The sequence below is a fragment of the Lissotriton helveticus genome, chromosome 11 (assembly GCF_964261635.1).
Source record: "Lissotriton helveticus chromosome 11, aLisHel1.1, whole genome shotgun sequence".
NCBI classification, from domain to species: Eukaryota; Metazoa; Chordata; class Amphibia; order Caudata; family Salamandridae; genus Lissotriton; species Lissotriton helveticus.
Window position 1 is genome coordinate 28,434,274 of NC_136072.1, and position 14,700 is coordinate 28,448,973.

General features: G+C 46.5%; 1 long non-coding RNA gene across 1 annotated transcript; it reads right to left on the bottom strand.

The window, feature by feature from the left end:
- Positions 1 to 1,110: 1,110 nt before the first annotated feature.
- LOC144791270 (uncharacterized) lies at positions 1,111 to 13,334 on the bottom strand. The gene is made up of 2 exons (XR_013602345.1): positions 13,039 to 13,334; positions 1,111 to 2,466 (listed from the first exon to the last, which is right to left on the bottom strand). It is a non-coding gene; the product is annotated as an uncharacterized LOC144791270 (long non-coding RNA).
- Positions 13,335 to 14,700: the final 1,366 nt, after the last annotated feature.

A 14,700-nucleotide genomic window follows, 5' to 3' on the forward strand; every position in this document is an offset into this window, starting at 1 on the left:
TTTTCAATTCCAGTATGGAATAATATAAGGAAATCCTCTAGATCAGCAAATACAACTCAAACTTTATTTTTCGTTTATAATTGGCTACTAATTATACCTGCTAAACTACATAGAATAGACCCCAAACACTCCAACTACCTGTTAGTCATGTACCACTACTTAAGCAGATCTCAAGTGAATGTTATTTGAGTGTCCCTCTATTCATAACTTCTGGATACGAATTTGCCTAGAGATAAATGCAATTTCCCGTACACAAGTCCCATTTTCTTTACTTAATATTTTCCTGGGAAGCCTTTCAGAGGATTGGTCATCTCAATCTGGTGACTTTTCTATAGTTGACTTGCTTCTTGCTGTAGCCTTCCAACAGATTACTAAATCCTGGAAAGATGCATCATCTGTATCATTTCAAGCATGGTGGTCTGGAGTATGCTACAATCACAGACTAGATAGAACATATGTACATCCAATTACACTGTTAAAAGGGATCTTCTGTGATTACCCATAACAAATGTCTTAAATTTTTTCTGCCAAGACATGTGTATATTCCCCATATATTGAAGAAGTACCTTAACCTTTGTGAATGTATTTATACTTGTTATTATATAGTATCCTATCTGCCAATTCTTATATTTAGTTAGTAATAATACTGGAATATCATTGTTTTGTTTTCTTTGATGGTATATGATTGATCTTTCTCTTCTTTCCTCCTTTCTCTCTTTTGGCCTTTTCTTCTCTTTTCCTATTTTTAACATTACTCATTTCATATTTACTGTATATTTTTTGTTTCATTCTACTGTATTTGAATACTTTACCAAATAAACTTTAATTTTAAACTTAAACAACTCATGTAACTTCTAAAATGGGGGAACGCATTGACAAATCCTACCTTGAAAAAGCAACTCGATGTTGCGAAACATGTGTCAGCTGGAATTATTTACATGATGAATTTTGAACTTCTGATAAATTATATGGAACTAGTATGGATTTCAGGTGTAATGGATATGCGTGATGAGGCTGAAAACATTTCCATTATTGGAGTATGAACTGCATCTGCATGAATTACATGGACAAAGAGAGTCTGAAAGGGGTAAAACAGACAACTAATAAGGATTATAGATGAAATCAAACTTTATATCTTATCACTCCAGATGCTGTTGATGCCCATATGATGCTGTTGTTGATGTAAATTGTGCCTAACGGGAGGGGGGGCAAAGGTTGTTCGTTCTGTTTTGTACATTTAATTTATTATCTGTGTATTAAAGATACTTGAAACTGATAAAGTTTGAAAATATGAACACATTATAGTATAATGACATCTTAACTTAAGGGGAGATTGAAATAAAGGCTGTAAAGATATAATTACACATATTACATTGAAGAGACCGGGAGTCACCCTCGTCCATTCGACAGTCAGAGGACCCCCCCACTCCAGCTCCTTGAAGCCTGCTCATTCAAGAGCCGGGGCTCCATGGCTCTAGTTCTCAGATAGCGCTTAGACTCCTGACACGGAAGCACCCAGAAGGATCCAGAGTGCACCGGGTGTGCTGAGCAAACAGGTCCAACTTTAAGACTTGCATCCACGTGCATTTACTCCAATTAATCTTAATTCGAGGACTTTACCCATCCGCTTTCTTCCATTTTCTTCAAACCGTTCTTCAACATTGTAATATTTAAGTCACTCATACATGTTTGCAGGTTGTCCAAGCGCCACAATATGTGTACGGGTGACTGTGTCCCAATCCTTTCGCTCCGTGCTCAGGTAAAGCTACACATGACATGATACCAGCACCCCTCTGGTCATCACGCACCGCCGAGGGTATAAAGCGCTATACACATGCACATACAATACAGCACATTATGAAAAGTGAACGCTGGGATACTACAGTGATTTTACAAGCAGCAAATACAGGGCCACCCTAGTGATGACGTCATCTCGATTTGTTAAAAATATTGTTGATCATTCTAACAAACTTTTCCCAGTTGGTTTCAGGTTTCACTTCAGGTTTCACCGTAATCTTCTGGTAAAGAAACACAGCCAAAATACACACTATAACCGCAAGGAGGCCCCACAAGAGGGGGCGTGCTGAGTCCCTCGCGTGCACTAGAGAGGTTGTAACTACAGACCATCCCCCCCTCAGTGGACAGAGGTCTGCCTCACAGGCCTCACAGAGGTCGCTCCTGTGACGGCCCGTCGTGGGCACTTCGTGTTGCAGAGCACGTGGTCCCCAAAGGACCCACTCTCCATAGCACTTCTTGCGAATTGCTCTCAGCAGGTTTCCAAGCGCCCTTCTGATATTTTCGCTTGAAAAATGAGGCTCGTTGAATATCAGACATCTATTGCACCGTTGCTTGAATATGCGCATTTTTACCAGGCACCTCCTTCTTTCGGGGAAGCCGCATTTCATGCCGAAGAGGATGAACACGTGGTTTGAAGGCCACTGGCGTCCACACTCTGAGCAGTGGAACCTAAAAAACAATAATAACATTTTTACATCATAAGAGAGGGGCAACGTGGTCTGGCTATTTTAAATAAAGCTACTCCATTCTTTATTTTTTTTATGTTATCCCTAAACTCACTAGCTCACTTCACATCATATGTCACATTGATATAATTTACCATCTGAACTGCTTCTTATACAAGGCATTATTATGAAAGTTTTCATTGTTATTGGTTCACTTGAGATGAGCCAGAACTACAACTCCCAGGCTGCACTGGGTGGTTAAATGAATGCCAAGGAGCTCCTGTCCACAGGTAGTGATCTCTTTTTGATACCTTATTTAGAATATCACAAAGGCAATCATGAACATGTTGTGTAACCAGTGTAAAACCTGGTACAGAGAATCATGCAGTAGCCACAGTCAATTTACTGTATTGTATTATTCTTGCATCTCTATAGGGTGTGTTACCCCTGACATGGCTCTGAAGCGCTGCTGAGGAACCCAAGGTTAGTGGTTAATTTGTTATGGCTGGATAAGGTACATAGAGGGCTCATGTTACGCATGGTATACAACGTTTACAACGAAACTTTTACAACGCACTACCATTACAACGCAGGCATTACCACGCATACCATTACAACGCATTGCGCTGGGGGGCGCTCTAGGATAGGGAATAAGTTTAATTTTCTATCCAACACCTTCCCTAGTGTCCACGGGGACTGGAGTTGGAATAGAAAAATATACTTACCACTATCCAGCACCTCTAAGCGCTATGCGTTGTAATGGTATGCGTGGTAAAAACCGCGTTGTAAAAGTATGCGTGGTAAAAGTATGCGTTGTAATGTCATACATCCGTTACGCATACTCATTGTCTTGTTATATTCTGAATTAACCTCTTCCCTATTGGGTGCCTCCAAAATGAATATTGCGTTGCTGATTTTTTAATATTTGCCTGTTTTCCATATACAGAATGTTATTTACTATTGGATTTTACTCCACCTTTAACCCTTTACTGCGCAGAGCTGTGGATTGTGTTTGGTAGCAGGAGGGAGAGGACTGCTCCCTCCTCCTGGACCCCGCTGCCCACCTTCAGTCGACCCACGATACATGTACCGGTCTTTCTCTGGTAGCGCCACTAGAATCTTGTTCTTTCTGCCTCAACCATTTGTTGAATTCTATGGCAGGACGGAGGCTCCGATTATGCTATCTCATTTCTTTACTGACAAATACAACAGCCAATAGGAATACAGTAAAGAAATAACACACTACATTTCCCATGAGTACTTAGTGACCATAGAGAGTAGGCATTATAAAAGGAACCATAGAGGACAACACTTCCTCTTTCTTTGCTGCTCCGCAGCCAGTTAAGTGCACTTTTACCTCTACTTTGCTCTTGTGCTTCAATTGTTGTGTATTGTTGATGCGCTTTGTTCATGTGCTTTGCGCTGTTGATATTTGCCTTTTGACTTGCATTGCCGGTTAATTTCGCCGCTCGCTTCGGCGTTGCTGCGGGGGCTTGTGTTCACCCCCCGGTTGCAGGCTTGCGTTTTCCGCGCCTGTTTGTCCTCTTGTGGAGTGGGAGACGGGGCTGGGAGACGCGCGTCTTTCATTTTCGACCGGCACGCTTGTCGCGCATGCACGGTGTCATCTGTCATTCTGCCCTAGCGGTTGACGGTGATAGCGCGCGCCGAGTGTTTCTCTCAGGAGCATTCTTTTTTTTTTTTTTTTTTTTTTTTTTTAAATCGCGTTTATTGAATTAAGCGCCACTACAAATGAAATGCGGTGCTTTAAAGCAAGGTCAACGTGCGATAAGAAAGTAAATACAACGAAACTGGAATTTAAAAAATATTATATTAAACTTAAGCTGAAAATTGTTTTTATACCAAAGTCCCTTGAAAACCACTAATTGATATTGTGTTTATTTTATATTTACAGTCGTCACATCGCGAGAGACATAACCTCGATGACCGCCTTGTGGTTCACGCATCGAGAAGCGAGCCAAAACAAAAAAAAGAAGAACCAATTGTTAAAACAAATAACAGAGGGCGATAATTACAACATTTAAGTTGATTATTATCTTTCAAAATTGAACACGTTACTCCTGTAAAACGACACATTAAAAATATATGAAATATTAAAATGGTTGTGATGTGTGAACACTTGATGAAAAGATCAAACATGTCAAGTAACCTAGAGATGTACACCGGGGCCCACCTTCCCTTCCTTGCCAGCTTTTTTTTTTTTTTTTTTTTTTTTAAAAACCTTTATTGCACAATGTCAGAAACAAATACGGGCCTACAACCATCCGGCCGGCCTCAACAACGTTTTGGAGCACATCAGCACACAATATGGCATCGCAGCAGTATTCCAAACAAATTACAGTCGATTCGAATCACACCGGAAGACATGTACTACCGGGAAGCAGGAGAAGGGGAAGGTTCATTGTTAAAGGTTTTCCTTTTTTTGCTTGTAAATAAAGAATAGTAAGCTGGAAAGACTAGAAAGGATCAAGGACCAGACAGATCAGCAAAATTGAAGCGGGCAACTCACAGCAAGAATCCAGCGAGCATGAAGACATCGTCAAAATGGCGGCACCAAAACAGTACATAAGGATTAACAATCGCAGAACGCATCGTGCGCCAGTTGCTACCCACCCCCTTACAACTAACACCAGTGACCCAAAGAAAAAGGGGAAAGACAAAGGGTTATAAAAAAAAAAAAGAAATAAAGGCCCATAGAAACCAAAAAGAACGAAATAAGATCCCCCCACCCTACATGCATGCAAAGGCTACGGCCTACCCCCCCCCTTGCAATGTGTCTGTCGCCCCAAAAAGAGTACCCGAAATGAAGAAGAAAGAAAAGAACAGAAAGAAAAAGGAGGCATATATTACCGGAGGAGGGCCATCCATAAGTACCCAAAACAGCCAGCAAGAATAGTATCGGCCACCCCACCCCCGACCCCTAATGAAACATAACCAACGTCCAGCTCCCCCGTCCATCCATCATCGATAAGTAAGAAGGGGAAAAACAGAGTCAACCTTGTCCCTTGCGATCCAGTGTGCCAATGAAGTACTGTAGCGAAGTAGCCCCACGGAGCAGTGGAGGCAGCCAGAAGGACCACAGCAAAACACGGCACCATCCACCTACGGCCATCCGATTCAGGGCAATGTGATCCAGAAAGGCACAGCACAGGCAAGTCCACAGCAGCAGTCCACCAAAGTGAGTCAATCCAAACGCAGGCAACATACCCAGGATAAGAGTGTCAGTCTCGCAAACAGACCCCAACAGAGGTATCAAAGATGGCTTCCAAAGGCGATCTCCCAGCATCTGTACAAGCGCAGGGCGCAGAACAACCACCATTGCCGTGACCGGCAGAGTCGCGATGTTGTATGGTTCCCTCACCCTCAGCACCTCCTCGCATCTCTGAAGCGGCGGCCTGTAGCAGTCGGGCCCAGGGTGTGGCAGAACGGTCCGCTCGCGAGCGCCAGCTCGGCAAGGCGAGGAGAGTGGGGGCAAAATGACATCCAATCGGCCCTCCAGATCACGGGCGTTGTAACACAGAGCATCGTGCAAGTCGGCCAGAGCACACAAAACGTCGCCGATATTCAAGGGCGCCTCGTAAAAGGATGATACTGCCGTCCCCTGCACATGGGGCTCGCAGACGTGAGGCAACCCCCGGCCCCGATCGCCGGAGTCACTTCCAGGCAGTCGGTCGTCAAGTCGGCTCCCCGACAAGCACAGCCAGGGCGTGGGGACCATGGCAGCACCCTCTATTCCAGCGCGCGTATGATGGCAACACAATGCTAGCCAGAACAGATGCTCACGGCAAAGAGCAGCTCTCCAATGCAGGCGCGATTCACTTCGCCCAAAATGGCCCCCACCACTCCGCTCGACAATAAGAAGACTCACGGAATCATCAGGGGAGAGGGATACAATTGTTGCAGCGCCAGCGATGGAACCTTGAAAGCGTGGAGATTAAATGGGATATTGTAGCGCCGCAGCAGAAGACCCAGAACCGCCGCCGCGTCTCGCCAGCCGATGCCGCCCTGCCGTCAATGGCCGATGTTGTTGTCGTCCGGCCGGGCGCAGCCGAGAACAAAGGACCGGTCCCCTTCCTCGAGCACCAACAGGATAACAGGGCGTCCCGTCACTTTCATCGCAGGAAAACCGACGGGGAGCACATCGCTGGAAACAGCGTCGCTTCCCGAACCCAATACCGCAGCATAGTTACAGATTAGCAAGCAGGAGAAGAAGCGGTACGGGAGGGAAGCGGAAGGGTCGGCGGAGCCGAGGGCTCAGGCGGCCATCGCGGTTGCTGGCTAGGCTCCTCCCCCTCAGGAGCATTCTTGACGGTTTTTGTCAGCGCTTTACAAGCTTCTCCTAAGGAGTTAATTGAATTGGCTTATTCCGCCTATGCCCACTGCCAGGTCGCCAGGCCCCTCACGCCCCTGTTCCCTGATAGGACGGGGGTTGTAACATTTTTGAATAGGCTTTGCCTAGAGTGTTAAAGCAAGCCCTCCCTCCACACTTAACTTTGACAGGTTTTCATGGTTTGCTTGGCTTGCTTTGGGGTGTACACTACCCCTGCATTGCCCTTTGGGTTACAATTATATTTCCTTCATCCCTGTGGGCATATTACCTTTATTTAAAAGCACAATGGGAGATTATTATGAGGATGAAGAGTATTACAATGATGGGGAAGCGCCCATAGGCTCCGTGGATGTCGAATATATGGGACAGGCTTTATTTCATGCTGTTGCCCCTTTCCAACGGCACTTGTCTGAGTATGCCACTCAGCAAGGTTGGTTGCCACATTCTGGACGTTCCAAAAGGTCTCCCAAGAATCCACACATGGCGGATTTTGCAAAATTGGCAAAAAAATGTAACCACTTCCCGTCCTTCTAAAAAGTAAAAAAGACCTATGATGATGCCACAGGATTCCCCTTCGACTAATGATTCATCTACTGATTCTTCCTCTTGGGATCCTGTGGTTCCTCCACCCAAGAAGAAGGCTCGTAAGGAGCACTTTGTGGATGCCCCAACTAAACCCTAACTGCTTACCTTTGACCCTACAGATATTGTACACCCCAATTCTTCCGCCTGGCTTCCCTCCCCTGAGGTGGCTGAATATGTGCAGTCGCATATTCGGCGCCCTTTTGATAAGGATGTACGCGCTCGCTTAGGGTCGGAGTGCCCCCATCCGGATCTTTCAGATAAGCTGGCGGATACGCCTGATGTAGATCCCACTATGGTGACCTATTTGAGAAAGTACTCTAAAGATCCGAAAAAGGGTCTGGACAGGTCATGGAGGCCCTGTCAGGACAAAATGTTAGACCTTCTTGGCCCCCTCACGAAGATTTTAGATCTTGCTTACCGCGCCAAGGATACTGACGCTCTCATCGACCCGGAGGAGCTGGTGGGATGGTCTCAGAGGGCCATCTGCATGCTAGGCAATGCCAATTGCGCTCTGTCATGTGAGCGCCGTCGCTCAATTCTCATGAAATTAGACCCCAAATTGACTGATCTGGCCCCTTCAGAATCTGGCCCCCTGGCTCAGGGCTTGCTTTTTGGCCATCCTTTTCTCAAGGAACTCACTAACTTTGTAGCAACGTTCAGTGGCCTTGACAAGGCTCAGGCCAATCTTCGTCGGGCCTTCCGCCTGGTTTTCGGATGGGCTGGACGTAGGGGACGTTCGTCCGGCCGGGGTTCCACTCAACCAAACCAACGTGATGGTCAGTCCCAAAGAGGCGGCGGCTAGGACACCTACAATTCTGGGAAATCCAAGTTTTACCCTTCCCGTAAAGGCAGAGGCCAGTATTCCAAAGGAGGCTACGAGGGAAACCAAGGTGGACGTGCTGATTCCTCGAACTCAGGTGAGCTTGATTCTGGCTTCCGAGGTTGTTTTGGGGGGCAGATTAAAGTATTTTCTCCACAATTGGCAGCAGCTCTCCAGCGATGTATGGGTGTTGGAGACGGTACAAGGCTACAAACTCGAGTTTTACGAAGTCTCCAACACCGACTTCCACTACCCCATGTTTTTTCCCAACAAGATCAGACATTCATCTCCGAGGAAATCGAATCTCTGCTGGCGAAAGGGGCCATCATTCCTTCTTCCTGTCATCCCGACGGCTTCGTCAGCAACATTTTTCTTGTGGAGAAAAAGGGAGGAGGTTCCCGTCTGGTCCTCATTTTAAAGGACTTCAAAGGCGGAGTGGTGTACCGTCATTTCAAGATGGAGGGAATCCATCTTCTTCGGGATCTTCTTCAAGAGGGGGACTGGATGGTCCGTCTAAACCTGAAGGACGCTTACCTGTGTGTTCCGATCTATGCTCCTCATCATCGCTTCCTCCAGTTTCAATGGCTGGGGAAGTGGTTCGAGTACACTGTCCTCCCTTTCGGTCTCTCCTCCGCTCCGTGGTGCTTCACAAAGCTGCTGCGTCCGGTGGTGGAATATTTGCGAGCCCGTGGGGTCCGCTTGATTGTCTACCTCGACGACATTCCTTTGATGGCTCAATGCCCTCTCCTTTTGCAACTTCATTTACAGTGGTCCGTAGAACTCTTACAGTCTCTGGGATTTCTTGTGCATCCTCTGAAGTCAGACTTTCAGCCCTCTCAGTCGATAGATTTTCTCAGGTTACGCATCGATTCGGTGGCCTGCCAGCTCCTTCTTCCCGGTCAGAAGATCAGAGCGATCAAACGGGAGTTGCGCTTGGTGTTGTCCAAACAAATGGTATTGTTGCAGTCGGTGGCTCGGATTGTAGGTCTGTTGTCCTCTTCAATCCAAGCCATCTTCCCGGGCCCCTTACACTATCGCGCTCTTTAGCGCCTCAAGATCAGGCATCTTCAGAAGGGCCTTCGTTACCCCGATCTCATTCCTCTATCGGAGGATGCTCGCTGGGAGATGTTGTGGTGGCTGGACCACATGGAGTCTTGGAATGGTCGAGCGCTGTTCGGGAAGACTCCGGATGTGGTAATCGAATCGGATGCGAGTATTTGGGGTTGGGGAACCCGGTGCGGTTCCCTGACATCGGGAGGCCGTTGGTCCCAGGAGGAGTTATCCCTTCACATCAATTGCTTGGAGCTCCTTGCGGGCTCTTTCGCAATCCATTGTCTTTCACCTCAGGCGTCGAACTGTTGCATTCTCCTCCGCATGGACAATATCTCAGCAGTGAGATATGTCAACAAGCTCGGGGGCACCAAATCCAAACTCCTGGCGGAGATTGCGAAGGACTTTTGGCATCTTTGTCTGCAACGTCAGATCACGATTATTGCCGAATACCTTCCTGGTCGCGACAATCGTATAGCGGATTGGAACTCTCGCCATCTGCGGGATTACAGCGATTGGCGGCTTCACCCTCGTGTGTTTCGGACTTTGTCCCGGACTTGGGGACAATGTCACATTGACCTCTTTGCCTCTCGCCTGAACAAACAGCTTCCCCTGTTTTACAGTTGGCGTTCGGATCCGGAGGCTCTGGCCACGGATGCGTTTCTCCAGTCTTGGCCTCCTCTCCTGTGCTATGTGTTTCCTCCCTTCATGATGATTCCCAGGGTTCTGGCCCGCACGAGGCACTTTCTTTCGGTGCTCATTCTCACGACTCGTCTTTGGAGAGCTCAGGCGTGGTTTCCAGTTCTTCTGGAGATGAGTTGCTCCCCGCCGCTCCTTCTCCCCAGCAAGTGGAACCTGTTGCTGGACCCTCTGCTGGAGCCTCACCCCCTCATTCTTTCGGGGCATCTCCGTCTTGTGGCGTGGCGGATTTCGGGGGACACTGGCAAATCTCAGGCCTTTCTTCAGACGCTGCCCGATTTATCGGTGAAGCTTGGGCCCCCAACACACACAAACGTTATGCGTCAGCTTGGAAACAATGGAGTGATTGGTGTACACAACTGTCAGTGGATCCCCCTTCTGCAGATGTCCCTTCAGTTCTGAATTTTCTCGCATCTCTTGCTTCTTCTGGTTTGGCATACAGGACTGTAAATAACTTTCGTTCTGCAATTTCTGCTGGCCATGTTCCTGTAGATAATAAACCTATTGGGGAACATCCTTTGGTTTCCAAATTACTCAGAGGCATTCGGATGGTAAAACCTCCTTGTCCTAAGTATGTCGCCTTATGGGATGTCTCAGTGGTCTTGAATTCATGGCCTTCTAATACTTTGCTCTCTCGCAAGCAATTGTCTGCCAAGTTGACTATGTTGCTATGCCTGTTGTCCTGCAAGTGCATGTCGGATGTTCGTGCTTTGGATCTTGCAGGGCGCACGTTCTCTCCGGAGGGTGTTTCGTTTGCCATATCTCGCCGTACTAAGTGTAACAGGTCTTCTGTGTCTTATCCTTCTTTTCCACACAATCCGAAGCTTTGTGTGGTTCAATGCATCAAGGATTACGAGGTGAGTACTGCACCTTTTCTGCATGATTTGCAGGGTCAACTGCTTATAGCTTTACAGAAGCCTTTTAAGCCTGTCACTCCCACTACCTTGGCACGTTGGGTAAACTGGCTCATGTTGGAGGCGGGCATTGACGTTTCTGTCTTTGGGGCTCACTCTGCTCGGGGAGCCATGGCTTCTAAGGCATTTTCCTTGGGGGTCGGCCTCCAGGATATCATGAAGGCCGCTGATTGGTCTTCGGAATCTGTATTTAAAACGTTTTATTTCAAGCCTATTGTTGATGTTGCTTCTGTTGTGGTGGCTAAGCTTTGAACAAGCATAATCGTCCGTCCTGCCATAGAATTTAACATTTGCTAACATTCATGCCAAGAATTTTCAATTCTATTAAGGACAGGAGGCGAGGATTATCCCACTCTTGTTTATATCTGCATTATAGTGTTGTTCTCACTGACTGACTGTAATTGTAATTTTCTAAGAATAATGCTGTTCTATGCCTTGTTTTTTCCCTCCCTTTTGTCTAGTTCTGCTTCCTTGGACTAGTGGGTTTTGGTTGTTACGGCTCTGTTTTGCCTTTCAGGTTCAGATCCTAAGTGAGCTGCTGACCTCGTGTTCCATGTGGCAGGATTCGATGCTTTGCAGATGATCTTCTACTTCTGTTTCTTCGTCCTGCTTCCCGATGGCCTGTGCTTCGTGTTTTTCTTTATCTCGTTTGGATTCTTGGAACTTTATTGTTGAACTGTTCTGCACAAAGAAAGAGGAAGTGTTGTCCTCTATGGTTCCTTTTATAATACCTACTCTCTATGGTCACTAAGTACTCATGGGAAATGTAGTGTGTTATTTCTTTACTGTATTCCTATTGGCTGCTGTATTTGTCAGTAAAGAAATGAGATAGAATAATCCTCGCCTCCTGTCCTTAATAGAATTGAAAATTCTTGGCACGAATGTTAGCAAATTTTAAATTGTAACTGTATTTATGTTTCTATAGCACGTACTACCCCTGACAAGGCATTGAAACCTGCAGCACTTCTTCTATTTCCACCACCCATAATGGAAATAAAAGAAGGACAGCCGTTTCCCCTCCTAGACGGTGTGCATACAACAGTGTGTAGAGACAGGACATCTATGAGAGGGTTCAGCTGGGGGCGTGCCTGCTGCCAGGATATGACGTGATTAGAACGTGGGGAGGGAAAGGACTTCTGCTTGGCTTTCTTCTGGGTCCTCACTCAGCCTACTAAACACATTGTAACCTTTTTACAAATCAAGCACTGGCGTCTTTCAAACTAAAAGGAAACTCCGATTACTGTTCCTGCAACCACTCCCCCGTCCACTGCACATTCTCACACTCAGCAGCTCTCCCCAACTAAGAAACAAAAAAACACATTCTAAACCTAGCTCCAACTTGATGGAAACTGTATTTTCTTGGGCAAATCAATTTATCTCCAGGTAAGTCACTTATCATATTAGCCGTGGGGTGGTCCTCCTCTAGCTGGTAGTACCTCTTGCCCTGAACGAACAAATGCAGTTGGCCTCAACATTATTTTATTTTCATTTTTTTGTAAATTATTTTGTTTTTCTTTGAAGTTGTCAGGTTCACTAAATTTGGTGCCTTTGGCGACCTCCTCGTTTGTCCATATGGATCATCCAATCCTGCGTAGACGCAAAGAGGACCCAGGCATACAACAGTACGTGAAAACCAGAATTACATCGACATTCTATAATAAATAAGTCAACCCAGACCAATGTAATGTGTTCTTTGGAAGGATGAAGATGTGAATGCCGTTTACTTAGTAGACAAGCATTTGCAATGCAATAGGTCTCGCATTACTAAAAGTTTGAGCTATTGCTGTTGCAAACAATAATGCAACGCCAATAGCTCAAACTTTCAGTAATACAGCCCGGGCGTAATACAGCCTGGGCGGAGAACATGTTAAGTGTGCATGGCTGTTTGGCCAGCCGAGAAGGCCGGCCAAAGTGTCATGCGCACTTACAGAGTGTAACCACTCCTTCCCCTGCTCTTTGAGCAGAGCAGCCCCGCCCCGTAAAGCTGCCTCAGCAGGAAAAATAAAATGATTACAACATCAAGCTATTATCACATTTATTTTTCCTTTTTTTCCACTGCTGATAAGCAATGATGCAACGCTCCTCCATCTTAGCGGAGAAGCCACGTTGGAGCTCCACACTACACCCTTACCACTATCCTGGTGAATATATTTGCTGCACCTGTTATGTGTGTGGTGCTTGGAATTTTCACAATTTCTATGAATTCAGTGATGTCCGCACCCCCAATCTGAAAATTGATCCAGCACCACGTGGGCAAATGAAATGATTTGCACAGACAGACAGGATGTTGAGCCAACGCTGAGACTCAAACCTGGGGGTAGATTCACAAGGGAATGTAGAAGCAACGTTGCTAATGTCACGCTCCGGCAATTCTGAAAAGGAAGGGAGGCACCGTATTCACAAGAATGCAGTGCACTTGTGAGTTTCCACTAGCCCTGGCGCTAAATCTAGCTGCCTAGCACCAACGGAAGGAACCACAGTGCAAGGGTGTCTGCATTAGGGAAATGATTGTTTATGTGCAGGAAGGTGCCCCTTCCTGCACATAAACAAACCAGAATGCTGAATTGTAACTCCTATGTCTGCTGCATTGTGCAGTAGACATAGAAGTTGCAACTCGTCATTTTTTATTAATGATTATGTGCAGGAAGGGACACCTTCCTGCACATTAACAATAATTTGTGGCGATTTGCTGTTTCTATGTGTGCTGACAGCAAAAACGAGGAGAAATTAAGCATTTCTCCTCTTTTCACCATGTTAAGACCGGCTTCTCTCTGGTCTTATTATTATTATTTGTAAATAGGGGGCAGCGTCAACATCAATGGGTGATGAGGTGGAACGCCCACAGGAAGACTCATCACATGCTCCTTTCACGCTAAGTGTAGTGTGAAAGGAAGCCTTATTTAAAAGGCGCCATTAAGTTGCTTAACGCTGCCTTGTAAATAAGGTGAAAGGTTTATTCGTGAAGGAACGTCACAAAAAGCTGACGTTCCTGTGGCGATAGGTGCTTGTAAATATGCGCCCAGGTTCGGTAGTTCCGAAGACGGCTGCTCCAGCCTAGCGCCACATCTGCCCCAACTGATAAAGTAGTATCTTTAGCTATTTCTACAGCCCCAACGTACACAAGTACCCTTTGTCATTGTACGGCTCTTTCCAATGTCCAGTATGTTCTCACGTTCACCACCCCAACTTACACTTAACTTTCATCCCCTTCATGCACTCAAGACAATGTCAAACATGCCCTCTCCCCCCACACACCACATACAACTTACACAGTTTTGGTGCATTCGAGAGTGAAGGCACTGGGAGATGAACTCAAGTTGCAGAGGATCACACACTACGATCAGGAGGAGATCCCTGGCAGAGCGCCAAGGTGGCCAGGATACAACGACTTCAACTCTATACCAACTCACCTTGCAAAAGCAGATGTTTGCTTGTGTGTTTTCCATCCTGCTTCGAATTCTTCTAAGTAGCCCACCACCTCTAGGGTCCAACGCTCCTCTTTCTGCAGCCGGGTGACCTGCTCAGAAAACGCCTCGACCCACTCAGAGCTGCTCGTGCCGCCCCCCTTCATCCTGCTGTGCACGGCCCCCCACTCTGGGCTCCAGGGAGGTGAACTGTGCGGGGTGCGCGCCTGGCTGTGCCCAAATGTGGGCAGCAGACGTGTCTGAGATCAAACTCTAGCACACCACCACACCCACTGCCTGTGGCCCAACCCTGCGGAGACGCGGAAGCACTCAAAGTTCAATTAAAGACTTTGTACTAGCAATAAAGCTCTTTATTGATGTTGCGCAGACGTTAACCCAACTCTGTAAATTTCCTAGT